Raw genomic sequence first — 22,464 nt, forward strand, 5'->3', positions numbered from 1 at the left:
TAGTCATCTAATGAGCTCTCTAGGCTTTGTCTCTATCAAACATTATGAGACACAATAAAGCTTCATATCATTCCATCAGAAGATGGACTAAGTTTCTCTAGTGTGGACAAACATTAGGATGTGCAGGATTTGGCCAAGCATGCTCAAGTCTGCATATGTTACCACCTAGTGACTATTCAGGGTACATTGCAGCACGTTCTGCACAACACGATGATGTATTAGGACTCTTGTAATGACATATTAGGACTCTTGTAATGCAAGCAAATAAATGATGATTTATCAAAGTGACTGATCAGTGTCGTTAAATAAATATAGAACAGTATCAGTAGTAAATTGGGCAATTAAAAAGAATGCCCTGATTTCTTCAGAGAGGTACACTAAAAATACCTTCTCCAAACATTTGGGTTTTCTTCATTAAGGTCAAGCAGCTTATCCTGTTTCCTGGAATTTTAGCTGGTAGGTTCATGGTCCCATCTTTCCTTCTTTTATTGAGGTAATAACTAATCGTTTCTGCTCCATACCTTTGTCATATGTAATTGCCATTTTATTGTTCCCTAAGGTCAATTTTATTAAGACTTATAAAAAGCTGAATTTAAAATGACTAACGCCGATTAAAAGTAGGAATTCAAGGTTGCAAAGCCTATCACAGCCTTATGCCATTTCCTGTGGCTGTATTTTAAGGTAATTAAGAGCAGATCTCCCTGTAGTACATCTTCGTAAAGTAACGGCAAGTGTGTTAAGGCGCAAGCCTCCCTAGTAAATATTCATGCTTGTTTGTGAGGTGGGAAGCTTTTCCTAAGCATTTTTCTAAATTCTTCTTCACTTCTGCATGTGTACCAATAAATGTTTTTCCGGTTGGCTATCACCAGAATTACTTTACCAAAATTACTCTAAAACAAAAAAGTCAAATCCAGGGATGGTAGCATGTCATATAGCAACAATTTAATCCTACCATCACTTACTCAATCAAGCAAGGCTGATACAGATTCTGGTGGGGCTGACAACATCTCAGGATGGGATCTCCAATCCAGAGCTTCCTATCCAGCTGGATAGGATTACCTTCAAACTAAAATCTCAGCTATTACTCTGGGTCTGACAGTGCCAGCATCTTTGAAAATCGTACTATTAGTTTCTAAGGGTGATGAGAGACTGCACATTTGAAGTTCTTAAACGATGAAAAAGTAGGCTGTCAGTGAGCTCGATGGAGTTAATGAGCCTGGTTGCTGGGCGTGGAACTCTTAGTGAAGGTAATGAGTTTTACCTTTCAGCAGAGCTTGGCAGATTTAGTTCATTTCTGCTTTTACTCCAGGGGTTTTACTTTTCAACCTGGAATTTACAGCTGAGAAAAATAAAGGTACATGCTAAAAGTTTCTGTAAAGACACTACTCAGCCTGTGAAAGAAAGTTGGCTAAAGTATGATATAGAGGAAATATTTTTATTGTAATTATTATAATTTTTTTTGCGGTTCTATGATGCCTCTTTTTAAAGGTACTATAAACATTATTCGAACCAGGTTCCCATTACTAGGAAAGGTCGAATCTTACAATAGACTCACAAAGTCAGGCTAGCCATTAGTAAATAAGGGTTTAAGGAAAACTCATAAAGCACCTAAAGTGCCAGCTTATGTAATGTATCTAATATAATAAACACTCTGAGGGGAGTCTAGGAGCGGAAAAAATTCCGTTTCTTATTATAAAATATTTGAAAGCAGTCAAGACTTTAGAAATTGATCAAACTGCGTGAGCCAGAAGGCTTTGTCATGAAGCCTGAAAATCCAGGATACTTCTAGCTTGCTGAAAGGAAGCATTTTAGCAGACCCTACAGGGTGAATTGTTAATACAAACTTATATTCACAGTGCTCTCAGAAGCTGTGTAGGAGAGTTATCTGGCACAGCCACTGTTAGATTCACATTACACTAACTACTGTACAAACAACTGCCTGGTTTTAGATTACAACAACTAAATTGTACTGCCAGTGAGACAAAGTAACGCGGGAGGAATGGAGCATATCACTCATTTCTGTTGCATAGATGCCTTTTAAAGGGAGGTGCTGAGAAAGCCAGTCATTGAAGGCTGGTTGGCACTGAGTTAGGCTGTTTTCCTGAGCAAGGATATTCCCACAACAGTTATAGTCACCTGGTATTGTACAAACTACCTGCACAGAGGCGTTTGATTTGACACTCCATCGTTGTGCTATTTTTGGCACGCTCCTTCCTAATTTGTGATTAACAAGGATTAGGTTGTTTTCACTTTGTAAGGGCTATTTATAGTTCAATAGCAGATTTCCCCCCACCCCCTCCCACTCCTACAGTGCATCAATGGCACGATTTTAGTCTTAACATGTGACCACAATTATACAGTCATGTTAAGTAATTAAAAAAAAAAAAAGAGCTGATTATGAAATACAAACGACTAACTAAAAACACATGGACAGCACGCTGCATTTATACAGCATATATTTCTTCTAGGAGAACTGGATCCTGACAAAACTTTGTATGACGCGTTCACAAGTAACTTGCCTCCTTCAAGTGGACTATGCTGTTTAGTGGTTCCAAAACACAACAAAATAATGTGAAATAGAAACTGTAGAATAAACCTGAACTTGAAATAATAGTGGGACTCAATGACCCAGTCTTTCTGCCCCTGAACACAATGGGAGTTTTAAGACTGAATTCAGTGGGAGCAGGAACAAGCCTGGAAAACAGTTATCTAAGAGAGAATTTGACTGACGTAACAGGGTTATGATGCATTTGTAAATTCACAAGAGAGATTAGTGTGACACAGAACAGTGCCCATAACAAATTAGCTGGGAGGTATTTTAAGTGGCTAGTATACAATCTTAATTTAGGATGAAGTTATGAAAAGAGCTGAATGCTGGAACAGCTGTGCTCCTGCTGAAATCAGCAGCTAAAAACAAAAAAAAGAAATTTTTTAGTATTTATTTTGAGAGCTGAATGTTTGTCAATCTTCACATAGGTGCAGAAAAAAGGGATTTATCCTGCCTTCATCTATATTGCAGATCCCTCAAAATAACACAGCCATGTGAGAGGCAGCAGACAAATGACTCTACCCAGAAATGACTGCAATATACAAGAGTCATTTATGCTGATTGTTGTTAGGAGTACTTTCCAACAGACAACAGCCGTATCAGGCTGAGATAGACAGCAAGAACAGCAAGAAGAAACTGTTGTGGATTCAAGAAAAGGCATTGTATGTAATGGAGCTGAATATACACAGCAGTCTTCCCAAGTAAAAGTGCTTGCAAAGTAAGTCGTCTGGGTGATGCTAGGTGGGAGATATGCTGCCAGAGATATCGGCCACTGGTCCAGGAGAATGGCTGGTAGCAGCTTGCTGATATCAGTGGTCCTGACCTCTTTGAAATGTTTGTATGTACTAAGGGTGGAATCCGAATCCTGTACTGTCACCTATCTGAAAAAATGAGGTTCCTAGTCTAAGCTAGCCATTGAGAGAAAGAGAGTTTTTCGTCCTATTGTAAGAAAAGTGTGAGAAGAGATATGATGAAATCGTCTCTGGATGAGCTTGCACCCTTCCAGGGACAACTGCAGGAGTCCAGACAGCTGAGATTCCGAGCTACTGGACTGCTCATGGTGCATGAGATGCATCTAATGTCAATGGCTGCAAAACACCTGCCTGGAAGCTCCCTTCTCCCTTGCTATGCATGCTTGCCTACTCTGATGCAGCCGTATGTTGTTAATGGGTAACTCAAGCCTGAACAGCTAGAAAGCTGGATCTGTACTTGCGTGCTTAGTTCCCTGGCTTTGTTTGCTTTCCCAGTTGTCCTGTCTTCATGCCCACTTAACTGCTGCATGCAATCCATTATGCTTGCCCTGCTGAGCCAAACCCGTGCTATTTCATTGCAATTCTCATTTACCCTTCCTCTGGTTGTCTATCAGCAGATGGGTCCATTACTAAAGCTTTGTTTGTGCTGTTGTCAGATAGCCTCTTTCCCCATCATTGCTCCATGTAGGGATGTAGCATGCTTTGCTGGAGCTGTACATCTTTGCTGAGCCCCAGGAGTGCACTTAGAATAAGCACTGGGACATCAGAGTGCAAAAATCTGGTGGGCAGCCCTACATGCAATGGGCAGTTTCCAGTTCTGCATCTCCCTTGAGCGTGTCTCTCAGTTCAGCCCTCCCTTTCTTCCTCTGGGCTTTCCTTCCACACTGTACTGCTTGCCTGGCAGCCTTCAACCCTTCAACTCTTTCTGCCTCAGGGTCTTCTACTGGTGGCAGTTAATGCTCTAAAAAATTGTGGCTCAGAAAAGTCAGTATCAGGCTGCAGCCAAAAATAAAGTGGCTGCCTTTTTCATCTGTTAAAAACCTATCCCCTACTTGCTTCTTCTCTGTTTTGTCCTCTTACTAGACACGCCCTTTAGTGCAGAGATGCAAATCTTATCTGGCTTTGATGTCATGAATACAAATGTTGTTTTTATTAACCTTCCAAATGACTGCTATACTGGGCCGCATCCTGCTTGGGTCAGTCAAATGCAAGTAATGTTTCTGCTTGATTTCTTTTCTGTTTTCCAGATATTTGTGTTGATTTGATATCATTTTACACAACAGTGTTCTTATTTTCATGTGCCTTTTTGATTAGTTGGTCACTTACATATTATTCTCCTTCGTTGATAATTCCTTCACCTTTACTGTATAGCTTCTTACCTTTACTAAAAAGTGAAACATGAATAACAGCCATTAACCATAACCAGATATAATGCAATGTACTTTACGAAGTCATTACACTTGTTCGTTTGCATTCTTTATCGCTTGTTTTTCTTATAAAGTATCAGGAAACATGCAGATTACCATTTGGTTTTATTACTTAAGAGCTCCAGCCATCCTTACTTAAGATTAAATTCATTGTTGCCACAATAGCTCTTCCGCTTCATAGCAAAGGATTGAGCTTGTAGAGAAATGCATTCAGTATAAATGGGTTCTGCTGGATCTCCAAGACTTCTGCCTAGATTAGGGCAGGTTTTTAAGTTGGGAAATGACATATCTGAGCTGTGATCAGTTGTGCTATCCAGGCAAGTCTATTTAAAAGCACTTTCCATTTTAAATATAGCAATAAAATACCACACTAGCAAACCTTCTTGATAAGGGTAAAAGCAATACATCCAAATCCAATCTAAATTTGACATTGCCTAGAACAAGAATTCACATTGATAAGTCAGGACTCATTTACAAGGCCATAAATGGGTGGGTAGCTATAATTTGGGTATTAAACTTGTAAAATATATTGATGGCATGCAAGGGCTAAATAAATAATTTACTACAAGAAAATTGGAAATCTTTACACAGTACTTAATTGACCAACCACTCTCCCATGTTCTTGATAGCTTCCTATTTTGCATTTTTTTTATTTTATTTTTCTCACACTGAAATCTTCCCCATGTGCGTTTTTTTCCAGCTTCAGTGAATGTTCATAAGTCACTATATTTCTGCAAACATAGCCTGTTTCCATCTTTGTTTCGTCAGTCAATTACATTCTTTTTGACATTTTCATTTGTTTGTTTAAAAGCATGAATGAATCAAATGCCTTTTCTGGGCACGGCTCAGCTGGTGTTATTCTTGAAACTAAAATGAAATTGCCTCAGTGATCAGCCTAAGTTTGAATGTTAGCTAAATTCATTTCCAGCGCAAAGTAGACCAAGATATTGTAGTTAACGGGTATTCCAGTGATCACAGTAAGGGTGGGATTGGCAGCTTTACACAAGCTGATAAAAACTCTTATGACCACCTCACTGCCCAGTGCAGCTCAGGGTAGTTGCAGTAAGGCAAATGAATTTTGGCTTTAAAGGAGTTTTGCCATTCATAGATATTGAAAACCTGGTTTTGAGATTCCATACAGGCCCTTGGTTGACTCTGCCCTCCAAAGTACCCCATAAGTCATGAATCAGACCTACTAAATCATCACATATACTTTTTATTAGATTTCTCCCCTGAAACCAGACCACTGGGGTACACTCCCAGCATCTTTTCCTGTGACCTCAGGAAGAGAATTGGGGGCTTCCACCCACCTCCCTGGCTATTGTTGTTTCCTTGGGTGACTGTGGCACTACTGTACATGCTCATAGCCCTTTGATGGTCATGTGGACTCTCCATCTCTCTGATGGAGCAATGAGAGGACAAAAATGTGCCTTTCTTTTCCCCATTAGGGGTGCTGTGGTCTCTCTGTGCAGTGGCTTTCACTGATTATGCAGTGGCTTTCACTGATTAAAGAGTTCAACTGCTTTTTAGAAGAATCATAGAGTCATACAATCATAGAAAGGTTTGGGTCGGAAAGGACCTTTAAAGGTCATCTAGTGCAACTGCTCCCTGCAGTGAGCAGGGACATCTTCAACGAGATCAGGTTACTCAGAGACCCATCTAACCTGACCTTGAATGTTTCCAAGGATGGGGCTTCTACCATCCCCATGGATGTTTCACCACCCCCATTGTAAAAAATTTGTTCCTTATATCTAGTCTAAATCTACCCTCTTTTAGTTTAAAACCATCGCTCCTTGTCCTATCACAACAGTCCCTGCTAAAATGCTCGTCCCCATCTTTCTTATAGGCCCCCTTTAAGTACTGGAAGGCCTCTATAAGGTCTCCCTGGAGCCTTCTCTTCTCCAGGCTGAACAACCCCAACTCTCTCAGCCTGTCCTTGTAGGAAGGGGAGGTGCATTTGAATTCAGGTTCCTCCTGGCCTCTTTTGGTTCATTCTCATCTTTAGCCATCCACAGCACCCTACTGTGCAAAGAATGATGCTCTAGACAGGCAGCGGCAGTGCTTCCTCATACATACACCCTTGGAGAGCTTCCCACTGGAAGCTCACACTAGCAGCAGACTTATTTTGCTAGTATAGTCTGTACAAGTTTCCCAGGAGATACAAGGTAGAGTGCCAGAGGACTTTGTAGGCATTAGTGCTTCTCTTTGATTTTTTTTTTGCCAGGATGAAATGCCATGAAGAAACGTGTGTCATACCGCCCCAAGTCATATACCTGATCCAAGGTAAGCACCATAGAGGTAAAGGAGCAAATCTGGAGAGGGTACAGCAGATTCAGGGCAAAAGCAAAGGGAGAGCTTTGCTCCAGCTGCTCTGGGCCACTGCCATCAGCTTCCCTATTGTTACAGGCACCCTGAGACTCCCATCTAATTCCACTTTCCACCTGCCCTCCTCAATAAATTCCTTTTAAAATGGTAGTTATTGTTGCTCAAAATATTTCCATTGTTTCCTGAGAAATGTCACCCCCCTCCCAGATGGGACCCTGCCCCATGGGTCAGATTGCCAGCACTTTGCTTAGCAGCCACATGACCATTTTGGAGCCCAGACCTAGTTTCAGAGTAAAATATTTAGGGTGTAAGGGGAAAGCCCAGTATTCCTTGGATGGTGACAGGGTGGAATGTGGGTTAGGGTTTTTAAGCAAGGGTTGTTGTACCCAAATTCAGACACAAAGAAGTCTCTTGGCTGTAGGAGAAAGGGTATATGCTGGTGGAACTTATATAGGAGAGAGCTGGGAGAAAAAAAGCCCTCAATGCTCTGCTTTACATGTGTGTAGTGCTCTGCTGCCTGAGGGAGTAAGAACCCACTTACAACCCCGCATGGATTACCCTGGCTTTGTCCAGGTGCATGAAACAAGCAGGGCCACACATCTGCTTATTTCCTCTCTGGGGATTAGAAATTGGAGGGTGGGAAACAAGTAGAGCCTGGGGTCCATTCTCACCCGCCAGCTCAGCTGAGCTGGTGAGCGCTTGAGTGGGTTGGGGGAGGAAGGGTGGAATATTATTTTATTTCTGGCTTAGGGCAGAGGTAAATGACTGCCCGAGGGAATAGGAGAGGAGAAGGTGTGCCGCTGAGTTATAGTGCCTTGGGGGGCTCCTGCCGCAATGGCACAGCTATGTAACATGCTCCCTAGGGGACTGCATTTGAAATAAAAGTGTAGCCTGTTACTTATTGGCATTAATGTTCACTTACTTACGTCTTTTATTGCTTAATTCTTCTATTTTGGCGCCTGGGTAACTACTTAGGCTCTTTTAAATTCACTGGACCAAATTCAGAGATCACATATCCAGAGATCTATGTAGAGTTCACAACCAGCAGAGTAGTGTGGACTGAAAGTAGTAAATTTAAGAAAGTCTAGGGGGAGAGTTGTAATGAATTAAAGCATCATGGTAGATAACATTCCTGCCCCTGGCCCTGTTTACTTTCAGTCAGCTTAGCTTGAGTGGGACCTTGTGTCTCCCTGGCTCCTTTAAATACTATAAACTATTTCTGAATCTGTGGTGTCTCTCAATGAGAAAGGATGCTGACTTAGAGTCAGGAATTGCTTGTAGACTCCTAGCATAGTCAAGAAACCTTTGTGCAATACTTGGTAATATGACATGGAGGTCTTAGCTCTCCAGTACTACGAAGTTCACAGGCAAAACAACATCATGATAACCTTATATGAAGCTTTCCATTTACTAGTAAACCTGTCCACAACATAAGAAGAACACCCAATATTCAGTATATTTCTGGAATCCAACCTCTACCCTCTGTTTCCTTATTTAATCACCATGAAGCACGGCATCACCCTGTCTGCACTCTAGCCATAACTCAGACCCTATTTTTTTAATTGGGCATTTCTCTGGGTCCTTGCATACTGGCTACAAGTAGAGGAAAAACTAAGAAACCGTCTTTCTCATCCAGCTCTCATGACTGTTAGGACAGCAACCTTGGCTCAGCCCCAAACAGTCCTCATGCACAGCATGGGTACGGATGTTAGGGCAGGACTGCTTTGTTTTCTGGCCTTGGCTAGCAGACTCATTGTTGGCCATCAAGAATGCTGCTCTCAGGTTCCTTTTCTCAGCCTATCACTTGGTGCCCATCATGCTTTTCCATGTCACCTCCCACTCGTGGCATGTCTGCATTTTCAGGCTCCCTCACATCATGTCCTCACTCTCTTTCACTTCCCTTTCTAGTACTTCCAGCTCCCACTTCCCATCAGTATGTATTCTCAAAAAATATTTTGTGCTTTCTCTTCTATTTCCTTCAGATATGGAAGGTAATCCCTAAATCCTTGCCAAACGACCTCATTATCTGCAGTCAAATGCTGTCTCGAAGCTCTGCTCTTCCATACTGCTCTCAAAAAGGCTGTTGGACCTGTTTCCTGCAGTGGCAACCCCCATTACCATCTACCCATCTGGTGTTTCTTGTCTTTTAAGGGAGAGACAAGACTGTGTTTTTACTGTTGTTACAGCCCCTAGCACCCTGGGACTGACCTCATTCCTCTAGCCACACAAAATGCATGTAACAGTATCTTCCCCAAAACCCATGGCCATCTTCCATAAGATTTAAAATTACGTGCCAGCCCAAGGGTCCTCCCATGCTACTGAGCCATCACCCAGCAGCTGGGAAGGAGAGAGGGGGGAAAGGGGTATATACAGAGTTCCTCAGTAAGGCAGGGGGAGGAGAAGAACCAGCTCTGTGTATTTAGTTACAGTTAATTATAAGTTTATGACCTTATGATGCAATTGTTGTAACCCTTGCTCAATATACTTTTCAGGCAGAGCATGTTGAACATACAGAGGGGGTGTATTTTATGGCTTCAGTGTTTGCTTGAGCTGTGCAGATAAGAGAGCTGGAGAGAGGTCTCCACGCAGGACGAAGCGGAGCCATTTTGGCCATGTAGCATTGGCAGGGTCTGAGTACCTCTGCCAAAAGAGCTTGTGAAGTGTAGGTGTAAGCCATGCTGATCTGTTGTCCTCTGCTTTCTCTGACAGCAAGGGTTGAATTTTGTTCTTGCACTTCCAGAGAGAAGGAAAGCTAAGGGAGGGAGTAGATGTCAGTAACGCATAAAGGAAACTAGAGTAGGATTTTTTTTTTTTTTTTTAAGAGAGGCCGCTTTGGAATTTGACGTTTGTTTCACCCAAAGATTTTCAGATGCTGCACACTTTTTTTTCACACAGTTCATATATATTATGCCCATTTTATGGATAAGCTAACTGATTCAGAAAGTGAACAGTAAATAGAGTGTCATTTGCAGGTCTATGAATAGATTCAAAGACCCTTGAAACCTTAATCCACTTGATCCCACTTAATGCCTTCAAGATGCATTAACAGGACAAAAAGAAGTTTAATCAGTGTGCATCAAACTCAGTTTAGGCACTGTAACCCTTCTGCTTACAAGGGTAGCCACGTAAAGAAAAATAAGGAAGCATAAGCAGGAATGTATGCTGCATTCTGGCTGGCATTTTAATCTCATCAAAGTGGAGCTTTAAAAATGGCTGTTCTTTCCCTACTGTGCTTTCCAAGATGCACAGCACAAATGTGCTCTGAACACAACAGAACTAATTGAACAATCACAGCAAAGGAGGTCAAAACCCAACAAACAGTGTAGCATCTAAAATGACTCTGGAGGATTTTAACAGATGGACACTTGTAAATCTAACAGGATTTCCTACTGGTGAGAATGCCTTAGGTAAAATTCAGAATGTCTCATTAAATTGTCAGCCAGCTATGAGGCATTGCTCATGTGAATATGAACAGTTATGCAGCTTTACTGTAAATATACACGGCCATGTATTAACATGGGCCTGAAAAGCAACATTTGGATGTGAGTTCATTTAGAAAACCCTTTCAAAATTCAAGAAGGATCAGATGCAATGTTTCTGGCTGGGATCTGTTAGAGACACAGAAAGGAAATTAAGCCATGGGTCAGGCTTTTTGTCTCCCCATTCTCAAAGTCGTATGGTTTTGCCTGTGTGTGCACTTCCATGCAAATTTGCAAATCAGTTTGGTTTAGACTTCTCTAACCCCTTTTGCTATCACTTTCTCGTAACCTTCCGTGTTCTTAGGCTGTTGGTAAAATGCATCAACAGACCAAATACAGGTATAATAGTGCTCTGTGTCTCCCAAGTAGATGCTCTCATGCCAAGAATTTGAATGTAGGTTAGCACAATGCAACGACACAGTGGTTGCACGTTTCGATTTTTACACATTTGTTTTACATAGTGCCAGTGATCTGGATAAGGGCAATTAGTCTGTTTCTCACCAAAATGCTGTGTGTGCCCCTTTACCTCCTCCAGCAACCCTACTGCTTATGAGATCTGTGAGCCTGTTGTTCAAATCCACATTCCTGTACAGTCCCACTTTCTCGGTAAGAAATAGTCTCTGCTGGGTTTATTGGCATTTCTCACAGTATCTGAGTTCAAAGAAAATGATTACAAGTTAAGACAGAGCTCTGTTCTTTAAAGCGCCACAGTGTATAGATCTGTTGAGTGATATATAACATAGAACAACTTCCAACTGAGGAAAGCTTAACACAGCTCGGGCTAGCTTGCTGATAGCTGCTCAGCTCCTAGAATTACCGCTTACAAACCATAAAGGCCTCAGCTTGAGTTTCATGGTGGGGGGAGCGAACTGTGTTGTGCACACCACAAGTGCAGCCACAAGGCGGGTAACCCGCCAACTCCCTAACCTCAGCCCAAAAATCTGGCCACTGCCTGACAGGCAGAGTATGTGTATTCGCTGTCTACCAGTGGCAGCAAAACAGCTTAAAGTCAAAAAAAGAATCGTGTGAAACCACTGAGTTCAGTCGCGGGACTATTAATGTGCCAAATTGACAGGCTTGGTATCTGTTAAAACTGCCCTTCATTTCTGTGATATTTTTGGCAAGGCAACAGCCTGTAAATATAAACAGATCACTTCCCTCCTTACTGAAAAGCAGGCACCTCTGAGGGAGGAAGCACACTGTATGTTTATCAGTCATAAATTCTGCACAAGGTTTTAGAACCAGCACACAGGGGAAAATTTCATGATCGAGCTAAGAGACTCGAGGAAGGACAAGGTAACTGTGAGAGAAAAACTCACGCAGTGTATCCCCTGAACCACAGAACACACCTTTGTTGGGGACTGTTTGTACTACTGTGAGTAAGGGAATTGTGCCAGGACAGGACACACAGGTCTGTGATTATTGACCAAATCCTTTAGCAGAGAACAGGCGCAGCACTCCCAGGCTGGAACAGTAACCATGGAGTTGTATTTCCATCCAGCATCTGGCCAGAGAGCCCTCATGTCCCCGAGAGCCCTCATTTCCCCAACACCCCTCTCCCACTCCCAAGGCTCTTGTATTCAGGCTGGCACTGGAGAAAGAGCATCGAATGTGTATGCACGATAATGGTTACGGTAAGATGCCCACACTGGTACAAAAATTGTGCTTTGTGTCTCTCTAATTCAAAAGTAAATAGTGTACAGCATATTGTTACACTAAATAAAGCAAATACAATCTTTGGTAGAGCTTTAACAAAAACAGGATAGACCACAAATGACAGGCATGATACCTCAATACTATGTTACATGAATACTTTATATTTACTGCAGTTGATCAGAAGTGCAAATTACTTTAAATGAAAAATGGTAAGGGGGCATGTATTATGATATTTAAAATTGAGGATTTTGATTAAAAATGAAGTAGTTATTAAAAATACATTGTTTAAAGACTGTTTTCTGTAGAGGCTAATATTTCTTTTTCAGGTTTAAATTTTCTTCATTTTTCCCATCCAATTTTCCCTATCTTAACTGCCCACCTTTGTCTGAACTCTGCCATCATCAAGTGTACACCAGTACATTATTACTTTATCAGAAACTTAATGATCCACACGCCCCCTTTTATCTTTCAGCATCCTTCTTTCTTCATGCTTAAATGTGTCTTTCTTTTCGCTTGTTTCTAAATTGAGCCTGAAGGAGAGAAGAAGGAAAATTACTAGTGTTAATGATGGAAGATATGCTAAACCTTTAAAACAAGAAGGCCATGAAAACAGACACAAAGGTGGAGTTCCTCTATCAGTTTATTCATGTCCAGTGTGTGTTACAGCTCTTTCCCAGCAAAAAGAACCCTTGAAACTGTGTCTTCTGCACTGGAGCAATCCTGGTTGTTGTGATTATGAACTTCCACTAGCAAAGCAAGGGAGAATCAGGCACCAAATCTGCAGTGGGAGAAACCCCTCCAGCAGGCCTCAGAGCTGCATCAGTGTCCTGCCCTGGCGTGCTGCTGTCCTGAGCACGCTTGGCAGATAATCGAGCAATGTGCTCTCTCCTACACTTTGGCAAACCAAAGAACCCTAAAAGATTTGTGAGATGTGACTCATTCACAACAGCTTTGTTGATTCTTCACTGTTACGGCACATTTATCTATATAGCTACTAGCTCTCTTCTTTGCTATAATCTCTACCATCGTGCATGGCGGAGAAGTCAGACTTACTGGTCTGTAATTCCCATAATCCACCCAAGAGCCCTTTTTTATATCACTTTTGCTACTTTGTGTTCATCTGGTATTAGGGTATATTTGATTAATAAGTTACCTGTACCACAGTTAATAAAGCGTTTTTGTACTTAAGTTTGTTTAGACCTCTTCTGTGAGTATTGTCCTTCTCTGGCAATTTCTTATTGTTCTGTTTGCAGAGTTATCCTACAGCGTATATTATTAACACTAAAATGTGAAAATGATCCTTAGAATCACAGAATGGTTTACATAGGAAGGCACCTTTAAAGCTCATCTAGTCCAACTCTCCTGCAATGAGCAGGGACATCTTTAACTAGACCAGGTTGCTCAGAGCCCCGTCCAGCCTGACCTTGAATGTTTCCAGGGATTTGGCATCTACAACCTCTCTGTAGATTCTTCCCTTTAAAGAATAGCTCTATTGTAAGAACCTTGCTGAGGTCTTCCTAGTGAGCACAAATGCAAAGGATTCATTTAGGTTACACTAACAGTTTTACCTTTTCTAACTGTTCCTTTTATATTTTGTCAATGTTTTCACCATGCCAGGTCTTTGGAAAGCGTCCTGTTTCCGATGAGTTTGTTATTATTAGTTTTTATGGCTGTGGCATAAAATCTGAATCCAGATTTGAGCTTTCCCAGATTTCAGTTTTGGACTATTATAAAAATAGGATCAAGATGTGGGGCCTGAGACATGGCTTTGAGCCTAGGATTTCTTGCAAATAGGGCTGTGCCCTTGCAAGGTGACTCAGTAAAATAGTATGATGGTGCTCCAGGTGCTCATTTTCAGCTCATTTGTTCCACATTGGACTACTCACAAGAAAAAACACATTGTTCATGATCTGCAAATGAGACACAGGAATTCTGTTATTTTCTCTTCAGGTGTAAACATCATCAGGGCTGCACAAAACCCCCACAGAGTACAAGGTAGTCTGGAAGCTCTTCACTGCTGGTGATGATGTAGGAGAAGAAAAGGACCCATCTGTGAGACACAGCCTGTATGTTTATCTTTTGCATGTCTGTTGGCCAACAGATGTTGGATCGTCTACAGGGAGCACCTACACATTTGCTCTGTTGTGTTATAAGCCACTGCCAGCTTGCTGCAATCAACTTCTGAGCTGACTACCAGCCATGTAGCTGTAGGGAGGGTAGTGCCCTAATTAAACCCTTCTGGGAGACAGGTATATCAACACTAAGCTGGAGTGACACAGCTTTTAGCTATCTTGTGGTGTAGGCATATGCCTGTTGGGATTGTACCATTTAGTATATTCTGCAGTCAGATTTATGGACCCACCTTGAGGAACATGGCTGAGTGACTTTTGAGTCTCTCCTCCAATGCAGCAACTTCACTTTAGTTTTCTACAAGCTGCTAAAGGTAAAATATGACCTTTCAGATGGGTGTCCATCTTTTTTATTTGCCATCTTCTCCTTCTCTGGTATATCCCATGTGTATGTCAGCTCTCATTGTAACTCCATATTCTGTCATTGAAACAAGAACCACACGTGAATAAATATATTAAAATGATGGTGGTGTGTCTGTGATATGCTGTGCTGTTTTTCTGTAACACCATATCACATAAGGCAGGTGAGTAAGAAATTAGATTTGGTTCTAGGAAGTTAGTCTCATAAAAATATAAAGGGTGGGGAAAGTTAAATTTTGATGAGCTGTTTTTTAATTCCTAACCACATACCTCAGCTCTGTAAATAGTAAGTAAACTCAACAACAAACTCTCATTGTGTGATTTTTACCATACCTGTACTATTATTAATTGTCAAAAAGACAAGAGAGCGGAAATGAAGAAAGGAAGACAGAAACTAGCCCAAGAGGCTTAATTTTTTGGGAAAAAAAAATCCTAATTTGCAATTTCTGCTCATGCATTACCTCTTCCCTGAAAACTCATGGCTTAATATTAAGATTTACTCTGCACATCAAATACAGCAAATAACTCTCCCATGTAAAGAAGAGAAAGCTTTTCTGTAATTGAGCTCTCACCAAGAAGAAAGTGGAGAAGGCAGGGGAAGACACAACTCCTGACATTATTCACTTGTTATATGCAAATTTAAAAGATTACCCAGACAGCTAAAGAACCATGGGTGTTTTTTTTCCTTTTTGTGGAAAAATGAACCATTCTTTTGGTGGTAAACGTTGATGTATAAAGAGGTAAACTCTGACGAAACCGATTGCACTTTTCAGCATTCGTATTTCTGACAATTTGTTAAAGACAGAAAGCTTTATCTTCCAGGAGAAGCAGAATGTGGAAGCAATACAGACACTCTGAAGCAGATGAATACTTGTATTGGGGGAAAAAAGAGAAGTGTGTAAAAAAGCTCTCTTGTACTTGAATAGCAACTATTAAGAAGTCAGAATACACTGATAGATATTTTTCTGGTTTTAATCCAAGCAAGCAGCGTCTCTCTGTTCTTCTTACTCCTCCAATGCTTTGTCAGCAAGACAAAGAAGACTTTAGATTGTATTCCTAACATTAATGCAGTTGCAAGGGATGCATACCATGTTCACAGAGCAAAACCACCTCACTTGGCTCTCCCTGGCTGGGGAGCATACTCCTGAGGAGGGCTGGAAAGCCAAGAGCAGTATCAGGTGTCCTGAAACTCCTCCCTACCATGTGTCTTGAAAATGTCAGTGCAGAGAGGAGCTGCATCTCCTTGCCGCTCTTCTCAGTGGGCAAAGACTTCCAGCTGCTGTCAAGCCACTGCTAATGTGTATGTTAAGCAGGTCCTATGGGGTAGCAGAATACTTCTTTTTCTCTGAGTATTTCAGGAATTATCAAGTCTCATTGAACCAGCCATGCCAGCAAAGTGTCCCTCTGTGGCAATCATAAGGCATGCAGTGGAAATTTGTAACAAAAATATTTTGGTGATCCATTCATGCTTGTAATAATCATTCCAGATGGCACTAGTGGGAGAAGATCTGATACTACTTTACTCTGTAGGCCAACCTGGCTCTCTAATTGAATCTAGGAACAGCAGAAAATAAAATACAGTGAGGCCATGTTGGTTTCATCAGTTTTTGGGCCTTGAATTAGGTGAGCTGAGCTGGGACGCAGGACTGGGAACAAGTACAAGATCCTAGCATCCTCAAGGTTACTAAGTGTCCCATATTAAAGATTAGTAAAAAGTTTTTGGAGAACTTTTAATTTTCCAGGTGAATTCAGCGCCCTGTCTGTAGTCTCCCAACAGGTGGGTATTACAATGCCTAATGTTTAAGCACACACCTGCAGTGCCTGAGTACATCTTGTGCAGCTGGCAAGGGTGGCCAGTGTCGTGCTGTGCCCTTCTGCTCACAAACCCAGCAATTATGGCTCTCCTCCCAGACATGAAAGACCTACGACCATAACTGTTCTTCTACCTCCTGGCACAGGCATGCACATTCTCTTTGAAAAGCCCAATTGCCCAAGGCAACATAGAAAGATAGGTTCAACCACTTTGGCTGAAGCAGCTCTGCTATGTGTGTGATGATAGTTAAATATTCATGGTGAGGAAGGAGAAAGAACAGCCTATGGTTGGTTGGGGCCACAGAGGGACATGCACGAGTACTAGTGTACCCTGCGCTACCTGCTCCCTACAAGGCCACCAACCTCTTCTTTTCCTGGAGATCCTTCTCTGGTGCCTGATACTGAGTGATAACCAGTGCTGGGATCTCCAGGAGATCACCAGAGTGGAGCGAGAGGCATGGGGAAGAAGAGTCTCCAATCCCTTTATTTTTGCCCTGGCTGGATGGCCTCTCCACCCCAAGATCTTTACAGGTGATCACAACACTTATTCTAAAGAATATTTAGTTCAAACACAAGGTGGCTAAGCTTCAGTAGCAGAAAGAAAGGCTTTCCCACCCCCAAATTCTGTAAGAGCTAACAAACAGGCATAGCATGCCCTTGTACAATATGTGTCCAGATCCTCTTGGGCTTGAGGCAGCAAAGGCACTGGATGACAGTGGCACCTAAGTCGGCTTGCAGAACAATCTGTAATTCCCTACTAGCTGAAAACCACACCCATTACAGGAATTATACATGTGTTTACAGCTTCCAGAGGGAAACAAATAAAGCAATTCATGTAACTTACAAAACCAAAGTGACTACTCCACATCAGGAAAGACTCAGGTGACAAAAATTGTCTTCCGAAGTGATCCATTTTTTAACAGTTCAGAAATCTTGGAAATAAAGAAGTAGTTAATAAATATTTTTTTTAATTTAAAAGAAATAATTAATGAATATTCTTTTATTTTTTAAAAAAGGTGTAAAATTACTTAATGTTATTAGGATAACGAAAATTCTTCCAATAAACCCACATGCTTTCTACATTTTTACCTTAAGAGATTTTTAAGTCCCTGAAATGAGTACACACTATAGCATATCCAAGTTCTGTGGGCTGTGGCACGTGCACCTACAATAGCTATCGCACACAATGCATGTATAGAATCTTACACAGTAATCCTGCATCAAGGGAAACACTGTCTTTGACTTCAGTGGGAATCGGAGAGGCCCTTAAGGAATAGAAGAGCATACCATAATGGAAACAAAGCTTAGTTTAGATGTGAATCACAATGCTGCCATTGAGTTTATGCTCAGTTTAACCTATTAAACAATGTGAGATGAGCAAAAATTACTCATTTCCATACTGCTGATTTTGCAGACTTCAGAAACCCTGAGTATGAGATAAATAACTTGTCTTAATAACTTTCAGCATGGATAATATATTTAAATGTAGGAAGATGTAAATTATGTATTTTTATTGCACTGCTTGTTACCTCTCTGTATCAATTCAGATAAATGCGGAAGTTTAAAATTACAAGGAATGGCCTAAAAAATTTTGTCTGTTCATCACAAGTGAAACAGTGGGTAGACAATGCTGTTATGGAACCTTCTGAAGATTGAGTCAACTATATCAATATAATCACTATTTTCGGAATGACTGGCCTGATTGTATAGCTATGTCTGTATTATAAAAACACAATTGAAATTCCATGGAGGAAAAGACTGGAAGTCACTGTACGGAAATCTAAGTAATATTCTTCTACATCATTCTTCATTAGATGGATTTCCTATGTCAATAGACGATGTTCATTCCTAAAGACAATACTCTGAAAAAACATTGCTCTAAAGGGCTCTTAGCACTTGAGAATTGTGTAGCTGCTCGGTGTTGTTGTTGTTTTTTTTTAATAAATAATATGAATTTTTGTTAGAACCGATGCTTTGGGAGTTAAAAGATAAATTATTCATATTGCAAGACACAACATATAAGAACTAATTTATCTGACATATTAGCAAATGGCAGAGAAATTGATGATTATGAAATTTGTTTGCTTTTCTATTGGCTAATTTGCTGATATGATAAATTTTTAGGAAATGGTCCCTGTGCTTGGTAGGTAAAGCTGTGGTCACTTTCTGCATAGTTGCTTACCTTTGTGAAGTCTTTTCATCTTTCTTTTTCTACTGGACCTAGTCTATGATCCTTTTTACCGTCAAATCTTAATTGCACATACAAAATTGCACAAATAATAGCACACAGAGAAACATCTAAGATCTTCTAATTCCTTCTATAAGCCTTAGTTTGTCTGTTTTCTCCCTTTTACTACCTTTTCCATCCAGCTTTCTTTTCCTGTATCTCTTTTTTCTTGCCATGATCACAAAGAATTGAGAGACAAAGATGTGCTCACTAGCTGCAGACAGGATTTTTATCCAGAGCTGAGTCCCTTGTGCCCGTAACCATCTTGCCCCAGACTCTTTCCTTTGCAACATTACCTGTGACTGTAGCTTCCTTGGCATAGCAAAAAGGGGTTATCAGCTTCTAAGGAAGCACAACTGGTCCAGGCTATCAGACTACTGCGAGTGTTATTGGGGAGCATTAAAATGCATGAGGCTATAGCTCAATGTTCCTCTGAAGATCTCTCATGTTTAGAAATGGAGCTGCAGCATTTGCGCAAGCATTTGAACTTCTGCTTCCCACTGGTCATATGTTCCTTCCTCCCGAGCTCCTGTACCATAAGACCTCCATCTGTTTTGAGGTTTGTTCCCTTAGGCTCTGCCTTACCAGAAAAATGAGTCATGTCTAAGAACAGGAGCTGGCAATAGGGGCACCTGCAATAGTGCTGTTGCCTTTGTGAGCGGAGACAGAGAGATTCAGATGATGTACTGTTGGTGGGTACACAAAATCTGTCCATGAGACGTTGGACACCACCAGTTTCATGTGGGTCAAAAACCTTTTGGGAAAACTGTGACTTCCTTAGCTTTGAAAGTATTTAACTTCTTCCTGAGGTCAGGGCATAGCAATCCTCTGAGCTGAAGATGATCTGTCCCTAGACATGAGCTTCTGCAGTGCCCTGCCATTGTGCAGCAGCTGAGCACATGCATAGTAACTCATCTTGCACAACCTGTTTTTTCTGAAAAAGTCAATGTGCAGAGGGACGAAATAAAAATCACAACTGATAAAGAGCCAAGTGAGAAAATAATGTGTTTCTAGGATTTGGGATTTGAGTCTCACTGCAAATGAGAGAGAAAAGGAAGAGAGGAACAGAGAAAGGGAGGGAGGAAGACTTCTACAAGAATGAATGTCCTCCTGAGCTTTCAAAATATCCTCTCTCAATGTGACTTCATTATTTTATTTACACCAAAAATGTATTATCATAGAATCATACAATCGTTTAGGTTGGAAAAGACCTTGAAAATCATTGAGTCCAACCATTAACCTAACACTGCCAAGTCCACCACTAAACCACGTCCCTAAGCACCACATCTACGCATCCTTTATATCATGATATATACCAACTATAAACATAATATATATCGTGCATGGGCCACCTTGTACCCAATCCAGTTATCTGGATCAGTGCTGTAATCCATTTGGGTAAGGATGCAATTATTTGGGAAACAGATGTTGAGTTATTTCAGATGCAGTTCTGGGATTACTGCTCCCTGTCTGTTTAAAAATATTAAGTAAAATTAGATTTTAAGATATAGCATGCTACATTGAGATTTCCATTGTAAATCCTGTTGAATACATGTTAACTTCCTGCCTTCCTACTATGAGAAAGAGAAAAAAAATTTTCAATATTGAAATTTTTTTCTCTGTGTGATTTTAAACCAACATGTATGAATGAAACTTGGAACCACCTTTCAAACTAAGTTGGTAAACTTATAATTAAACAGTTGACAACAAATTTGCAAAAGTCTCTCTGAAGACATGCTCAGTAAAACTGCAAAGTATGTATGTTTTTTTATTATTAGTGACTAATTTTTTTGGAATGGATGAAGATCAGATTTGCAGCAATTAAACTCATAACAGACATAACCTCAATTAAATAAGTTTGTACACAAAGAATACTGCGCTTTAGCTTTTGCTTTTTAAAGTTAATTTTGTTTTCCAACTGCTTCTTATCCGATCAGCAAGCATACAATGAGACAGGATGTATGAGAGGCATGTAGCAAAAGTTTGTCCACCCCAACGAAAAGACACAGCAAATTGGGCCAAGTGTTAAGGGCTCACTTAAATTTTTTTGTCATTCTACACAGTTACTTTCAAAATCATCATTTCCAAATTCTCACTTCTCTTAGCTGTTCTTCTTTCCTAAATTACTTTTCTGAATTTTAAGTGTCAAAGCTCTAAATTGTTTCAGCCTGATCATGGTATCAAATCTGATTTGGCTCTAAGTGATTTTGATCTCCAATAGGCCCAGCAAATCATTTTGATTCCCTGTTATTAAGAAAACCTGTCAAATGTTTCCAGAGATCTTTGAATGCCTCTTTTAAACAGAGGTGATTCTGTTTATCAAGATCAAATGAAGTTTTTTTCACAATAAGTGCCAAGAAACTCAAGACATGGCCTCATATATTTCCTACTGTAGTGACCCCATTAATGTCCCACCCTAATGGCCATGGTTGTACTGATGTTCCTCTGGCCAGGATAAACAAGCCTTTCTTTCTACATATCATTTGAAGAGTGTTCCTGCCATGATCTGTTTGGTACCAAGATGGGAGGGCTAGCTGCAACATGAAGCATGAGACCATTCACCACTGCCACTGTGGTGGGGGGCGGGGAGCCTGTGGTCTGCTCTTGCTGACTCAAAAAGAGGCCTTCTGTGGCACTTCGGGCTCCAGAGGCCAACCGGAGAAAATGTCTCACGTTGTCATGTCTGTCAGACAAAGAAGTTCTTTTGTTTTCTTTAAGGCTAAGACCAAATGCTTCATATTGATGCTATTGTCAAACCTAAAAGCTTGAATACTTTCACTAGGGCCATCAGGGAGGACTATAGTTAAGAGCATGGAGGGTGTTTCCATCCTGCCACTAGCACAAGTGCTGCTAAGCCCCCTGTGAGGCTCACAACAACTCTCACATTGTCCCACATTTCAGAAAGGACAGTGATTTCTTTCCTGAGGTGATTCATGGAGCCGGATGCTGGCTCTAGCCATCACTAAAACAATTGTCATAAGCCACCTGAGGAATGCAATAAAGATGGTAAAACACCTACCAGAGAAAAGATATTCCACAAGACAAAATCTAGCATGTTCTGTAGTTTGAGGTAATGATACTTTCAACTTGGTGTTGATCTCTTACACAGAAGGGTTAAACCTGAAAATGTCAGAGGGACTAGACATCAGAGTACTAATTCTTTACATCATTTGAATGTAACCCAATATATACACTTACACTTTATATACAAATCTGTGTTATTTACTAGATATTTGAACATCTCTTCATGGTACCAGTCATTTGTTCTTTTTCTCCAGGTGAATCAGATGAGATTTTAAAGAGGAAAGTTACATCCAGCAGAAGAAAGAGTTCTCTGGAGTAACAAACCTTAATGCTTCCTCCTGCTGCAATTGCCATAGAAACAGAAATGCCACTTTACTGCTCTCCCTTCTCTGTAATGAAATATTGCCACTGGAAGGGATTTAAAGGGTCTCATGCAAAGGCCTTGATCCTGCGAGGTGCTGAACAGTTCTGGTGAGGTGCTGGACAGTCCTGGTGAGGTGCTGGGACCCTGGTTCCCAAGGTATTTGCATACATCACATCTATTGATTTTCAAAACTAAAGAAAGCTTGATGTAAAAAGGCTTCTGAGGATGTGAGCTCTGTGTGCCTTTTAATTCTTGCTGAAAGGTCTGAGGGCTTAGGACTTAACTCGTTTCCCATTGCTACTATCTGGGACTTCCACTGTTTAAACAGTAATAGGTCTGGTCCCTTCATAAGTCTGCTTAG

Source organism: Leptosomus discolor, chromosome 7, assembly GCF_034619465.1.
Source record: "Leptosomus discolor isolate bLepDis1 chromosome 7, bLepDis1.hap2, whole genome shotgun sequence".
Classification (NCBI taxonomy): domain Eukaryota; kingdom Metazoa; phylum Chordata; class Aves; order Leptosomiformes; family Leptosomidae; genus Leptosomus; species Leptosomus discolor.